This window comes from Lipotes vexillifer, unplaced genomic scaffold (genome assembly GCF_000442215.2).
Source record: "Lipotes vexillifer unplaced genomic scaffold, Lipotes_vexillifer_v1.1 scaffold797, whole genome shotgun sequence".
Classification (NCBI taxonomy): domain Eukaryota; kingdom Metazoa; phylum Chordata; class Mammalia; order Artiodactyla; family Lipotidae; genus Lipotes; species Lipotes vexillifer.
In genome coordinates this window covers 759757-766647 of record NW_006793733.1, presented here as the reverse complement: position 1 = coordinate 766647, position 6891 = coordinate 759757, and positions in this window count along the sequence as shown.

The window sequence follows — 6891 nt, the reverse complement described above, 5'->3', positions numbered from 1 at the left end:
CAAATGAGATTGAATTATAAGTAAGAGCACCAAACTGCACACAGTTCTCTGAAGAGATTGCTCTCCAAGCAGATTAAATACTTTCGCTTTTAATCATATTAACCTAGTATAATTTAAGGGAAACTATATAGCTATAGATAAAACAAAAATGAATCTCAGTATTTCTATTCCCAAACTTTAAAAATGCATAAACTCAGTTTTCTTATATAACCTTACATGATATAATACAAAGAGAATTGAACTAGAGGTAGAAAAAACTGGGTCTTTTTCTCAGCTCTAAACATTGTTTCCAAGTCAATTGTTTCATTAATTTATTTATTCAATAACAATTATTTATCTAAAGTTAAGTCTGTGCTGTAGGCTGTTTCAGACATTAGAGATAACAGTGGTAGCAAAACAATCTCACAGCATTATGGATCTTAATTGCAGGTGGATAAAATAGAACAGCAACAAAAAGTTGTCATATATATAAAACACAAAAGGAATCATATATGTATAATTTCACACGGTGGTTAGTTACTTATTTAAAAAATTGCAGTGTATAGGCATAGAATATGAGGTGGTAGGGGCATGGGAAACCCAGATACAACTTGATACGGGGTGATTAGGAAAACTCTGTAAGTAGGTGACATTTGAGCTGAGCCTTGAGTGTGGAGAAAATTCCATAAGCCTCAGTCTCCTTATCTGAAAAATGAGAATAATGATAGTATAGCATATTCCATAAGATTATTTAAAGTATTAATGTCTTGCATTGAAGATACTTAGCAACTGAATGATGGCACAGGGTAAATACTCAATGAAAGAAAGCTATTAATGTTATTATGTTAGGCATCACAGTGATGACAAGTTTGGATATATTTAAATAATAATATAAATAGCAAATGTTCTCTAGAGAGGATGAAGTCAAGTGGCATATTTAATTAAGACACTAATTAGGTAGAATGATTACAACAAAGCAAGATAAAAACTATTAAAAATTAAAAGTTATATTGTCACCTATTACCATTGGATTACCACTCATAATCATATTAGATTGAAAAGAATGCGGCTTATTTATATAACACCTTTTATCTGAGCACCTTAGCATGCTTGGATCACATCTAGGGGGGAAAAAAAGCTATTAATCTCTGTTGATGTTTTTTTTTTTTGCAGTACGCGGGCCTCTCACTGCTGTGGCCTCTCCCGTTGCGGAGCACAGGCTCCGGACGCGCAGGCTCAGCGGCCATGGCTCACGGGCCCAGCCGCTCCGCGGCACGCGGGATCTTCGCGGACCGGGGCACGAACCCGCGTCCCCTGCATCGGCAGGCGGGCTCTCAACCACCGCGCCACCAGGGAAGCCCTCTGTTGATGTTTTATCAAAACAAGTTCTGTTCCTTCTCATGCTACAAGGTGGAATCAGAATTGCAGGTGAACTAGAGTCTTGTATCACATACAGAACATGATTTCCTTCCCCTTTCTAAAAGGGGAACAACAGTGAGATGTTGTAGAGATGTTATGAGAAGTATGTTTGAGAATGGTAGATCTCTTAGAAACAGTCATTCCTCGCCACTTACCAACTGTGTAACCTTTAAGATGACACTTAACGTCTTGAAGGCTTAGTTTTCCTATCTGTAAAAGGAAGATGATAATTCCTAATCACAGGCTGGTTTTGATGTTTAAGTGATATAATAGATACAGAATCAATTAGCACAATATCGTTGATAAAGTGGTAAACAACAAATATTGTCCCTTTCTCACTGAATTAATCAAATGGGAAAAATGGACAAACAAATAAGGTCATGATTGAGCAAAACCATGGAAAATAAAATGATATAAAAATGATGAAATAATAATGAAAATATGAAGAATGCCAAGAACTATTTTTTGTAGCAGTGCCTCTTTTGGAAATAAATTCAAAGAGGGCAGTAATCATCCTTCCTTAAGTTACTTGGTAGAGGGCCTGAAACAACAAAAATGTCACACTTAAAAAATTGATTTGATAAACGTGATTGATTATTGTTTTATAGTATAAGTAGGCAAGGAAAATATAGCTATAGGAAAATAAAAAGATAACTAAGACAAAATGTCCACTCCATGCTTCAGTGAGTCTAAAATCTAGTGGGAAATTAAAAGGAAGAAATACGCTCGGCCAAAGAACAGTATTCCTTCCTGTGGAAAGATCACCCTTTTAAACAGCTCCTAGAAGAACAAACAAAAACAAAAAGGGATGCAAGCGAGAAAAAGAAAACCTGCTTCATAGTAGATCAATTTGCCAATCAAAGAGGTTGCTATTTTGTCAGAACCACATCCTTCCCCAGGGCCACAAGAAGAAGGCAGAATGCTACAACTGATTTGAAAGAGTCACAGATAAGTCAGCATTGCCCTAAAAGATGCTGACCCTCTGAACTTGGGGAGTCTACATTTCAGAAGTTCATATCCGTTGTAAACCTGTAAAGTATTCCAATTCACTTGGCAAGTTTAGACAGGACTCAATGAATTTACATAATTGCCGTGGAAGTCTTAGGAGAGAATTTTTCTACTTAAAGAAAAAATGTCCTTGGCACCCAGGCCAAAAGTAAGACACCAGGTCCTTTTTGTATAAGAAAGTTAGAAAGATTTTGCTTACATTTCTCAACAAATGCATAACAAAGAGTAAAAGAGATCATAGGGTCCTAAATGCTGTACACTTTTCTTACACATAGTAAGAGCTTAAAGATCATTATTGAATAATTGACCCTATTCAATGAGACTGTTTCAGGAGACCAGATAAAAGAGTATGTTCACACACTTTCTGGCAGCCTGTTTATTATCCTGCCACTGCAATTATGAAAACTAAAAAGAAATGGCAGCTAGGAATGGGAATTTTTCTGGTTTTTTTTTTAAACATGATAGATTTCACACATACATATAAATTGCGTTTTCTTCAAGCAAGTTTACTAGTTTCTGCCACTCAAATAACTGCCCTTCTCTCTTCAGAAAACTCAAGCTACCTGTCTTATCGGAAGTGGTAGTTTCCTTACAACATAATACAAAACACTTTGGGGAGGAGAAATGCCAGAAAGAAAAAACAAACAAACAAACAATTAATAAATATGGTAAGTGCATCATTAACTTTCTATTCTTATGAAATAGAATATTCTTTCAATATTCTTATGATTGAAAGCTATGTAAAAAGACTTTTCCATCTTCTTTATTATTTTAATAAAATAGAGAGTCGGGAAGATATGTGAAACTGGAGTCCTGAGATTCTTTTGAATATTGATTTCACTCAAATATTATCCAGTGATGTGTCTTCTATTTTTTGAGGATGAATGAGATTGAGAGAAGTGGAGTGACTTAGTCAAGTTCACACATTAAGTCAAGGGTACAGAAATCAGATATTCTGACTGTCAGCAACATGCCCTGCTCTCAGGAACACACTGAATGCAATTACTGATTTTTTCCCAGACCTATCTGTGTAAGAGAAAAGTCACTGAAGCTGGTAATAACAGTGACAACAACATTTTTTTTAAAGGCAAAGGAAAAGCTCTGTTTCAGAAAATGTCTTTGTGACTCTTAAAGGTACATAAGAACCTAAGGTACACAGATATCTTAAAGAACATAAGGCAGGTGGGATAGCATTAGCAGTTATCTGTCACTCCACTTTCAGTTGGTAGGGCGAAGGAGAGTGGCCTCCTGATGTTAGCATCTTTGTGTTCCTTACACTTCCTTTGGCAGAGGAACGCTGTTAGCCCAACATCATCTCTGGATACCATGAGTCCTGAAGTCAGGTACATTTTGACAGTTGCGGATGCTTATCCCAGAACCTTGAAGATACCAAGAGAATCTGGTAGGAGTTCCTGAAATAAATATTTAGACTTCTAAATTATAGATTGCAAAGGCTTTAAAATTATAACAATAATATCAAAAGAATCAACCTCCCTCCAGATCACAGCATGATAAGATTTGAACACAGAATATTTCAAAGGAGCCATGTTCTCTGGTTTGGCATAATTTACATATAGTAAGTAAGCAACACATGTCTTTATCTACATCAAAAATGCATATAGTATCTTAATTAATATAATAAACTAATAGCTTTGAGGAAAGGAAAGACAACATCTAGTAGTTTTTCCACTTTCTAGTCCTAGTTTGGATGATTTTTTCCTGTTAAAACACACAAATTAATGTTCCCCCAAACATGCATTTGGAAATATGGAGCATCTTGGTGTAGAGGCAGTGTAGTATAGTTGTCAGGATTTGCAAACAAGTCAGCCTGAGTTGTACTCTGAATTTCACTGATTTCTAGCTCTGTGTTATGTCACAGTCACTTACTCTTTGTGTTGGATATAGCTTATTTAATTGGCACTCCACATTTATTCCCACTTTCTACTAGGATGCCTCCCTTTACAGTAGATGCTGAAAGACTGAAAACTACATTTCCCAGATTCCCCTGCAGCCAGAATCTTGTGACAAATTAGGTTCACTCATTCGATTGCATTCAACAAAGTTTTGAAAGGTAGAGGACAGATGACATAGACCACATTCCCCTTGCACTTAGTTTACTATGCTGCTTGAAAATATCATAGAAATGTGGGCATTTTCTGCAGCAGTGCACTAGTGTCTAGCTTTGTAAGTATCTAGGATCATGATGGCTTCAAGGGCTTCCTGGTCCTTTCTGCCAGTTTCATGGCTTGCACCTCTAGCTGTGTGTTCTTATATTTAATAGCTTAGCAAAGACCTCCTGATCCCCCACGTTTCTTCAGGGAAATCAGTCCTGTCCTGTTATGTTTGTGGATGTTGTTCCCAGAGACCCTGCATAGAGACCACACCTCCCACTTTTCAGTGATCTTGATAAGTACCTAAATCTCTGTGTTGAATCTGTTTCTGTTAAAACTGTCTTAAGCCTGTTCGAAAGAAATAACACCCCAAAATGGAGTCATTTGCCTTCCATGACAGCAAACCAAGACTTAATTGCAGTTCCAACCCCTCCCAGAAATGTGACCTTTAAAGTAATCAATCTGAAATTTTCTGATCAATGCTAGTGAGGCAATCTGCATGATAAGGAACACTGCAATTCCCTTTCCCCCAAAGAAGATGTCCTGGCCTGAAACAATACTTTATATTCTTTTGCTAATACCTTCTTACCCCACCTTCCTTCTCCTTATAAAAATGTTTCATTTGTACAACCTTCAGAGTGCCCTTCTATTTACTAGATGGGGTGCTTCCTAATTTATGAATCATTGAATAAAACCGATTAGATCTTCAAATTTACTCTGTTGAATTTTTTTTTTTTTTTTAACAAATTGGTGGCAGCCTTGGGATCTGAAGCAAACTTCCTATGGCATTTGGGGAAAATGAGAAACAGAGATGACACTCCACAAATACTTTTGAGTTCACTGCATTTCTTGCTGTTCCCAGGGGCGATTGGTAACTTCCTCATTCCTCTCAGTTTGAGCTCCCCTCTCTTTATGTTCAAGCTCCCAGTCTCACTGACCTTTTTTTACAGGGCAGATCAGCTTGAGCTGGTAACAATTCTGCCTGGAGCCCAACAGAGCTAGCAAATGGTTCTGCCTGGGGCCAAGTCACTAGCCTTTTAGACCAAAATTCTTTGGATGAAAAACCTAAGCCCTTAATTCTGTCCCCAGACTCTGCATTGGGAACTGCTGTAGTTCCTCCATTTATTTGGAATTCTTCCCCAGATTCCACTCTGCCAACTGCTGGTGGAAGCTTTAGTTCTCCATTTGTTTGGAGTCAGTCTGCAGTTCTCATTCTTAGAAAGCTGCTGGTACAATCCTTTTTCCAGTCTCTAGTTTTCTGTTTACTGCTGGTTTCTGTTAATATACACATGAGGTAAAGTCATTGCTTATGGAAATCTTGGAAGCCAAAAAGTCACAAAACTTGATGGGCGTGAGTCAGGCATTTAAAAGCTGTTAGAGTGCTTGTCACCTGAAGAAGATCCTGTGATAGGATAAGTTAGTCATGGAACAGGTTAGATTGACACTAGTCACCTGCCAACTTCAAGAAAATTTCTGTGAAACAAGGCACACTGTAAAACATCCCATAATTCCCAACCCCATGGCATATCCCTTCTAGGTATTAGTTTGGCTCCAACAGAACCAAAGGCCTAGCTAAAAGAAGTGGAATCCTTTATACCCAAAAGTTGAGCATACCATATTCCAGCACACCTGCTCATTTTATGTTTGACAACTATAGTCTTGAAAGTTTCAGATATCTAATAAGACAGTAATATTTTACTAAAAATAATCTATAATTACAATGGCCATTATGTGGAACATTCCAATTAGACCATATTGTGATGAAAGAAACGGAAGAACAGCTTCAGGGCTAACAGCACATTTTGGCTTCTGTAAGAAACTTGCTTGCTTGGGGCAGGAAGAACAGGGTTCCTGATTGGCTGATTCAAAATTAAACAGCTCCCTCCCGCCTTGGGGACTTCCCGTCCTGTGAAGGGTATAAAGGCCTCGCCCGACTGTTAGTCGGGGTCTCACTCACTTCTCTCCGAGTGGGACCCTGTCTGGACAGTTTGTGTAAGCTTCTATACTTGTATAAATCCTTTGCTAATCTTTCTGCTTGGTGTTGGTGATTCTTGGGTGTCCTTGGTTGGGACACGGGTCGCATTTACCGGGGAACTTGACTCCAGGTGTGTGGCTCCCGGACCACAACAATATCATTCATTTAAGAAATGCACTTGAGAGAAAGGGATCCCAAACTGGACAGATAGAATAGAATGCCTACTTTAACTGGTATGCAGAAGCTCATAAAAGGCTTCAAGATTCCAGAATAGCTTCATTAAAAGAGTCATTACAAAGGGCTAATGAAAAATTAAAGACACTAGAGGTATCTATAACAAAGGGTGGCAGGACCAATGTGACTACTGATGTGACTCCTGCTGGCTCCTCCATCCTTTTT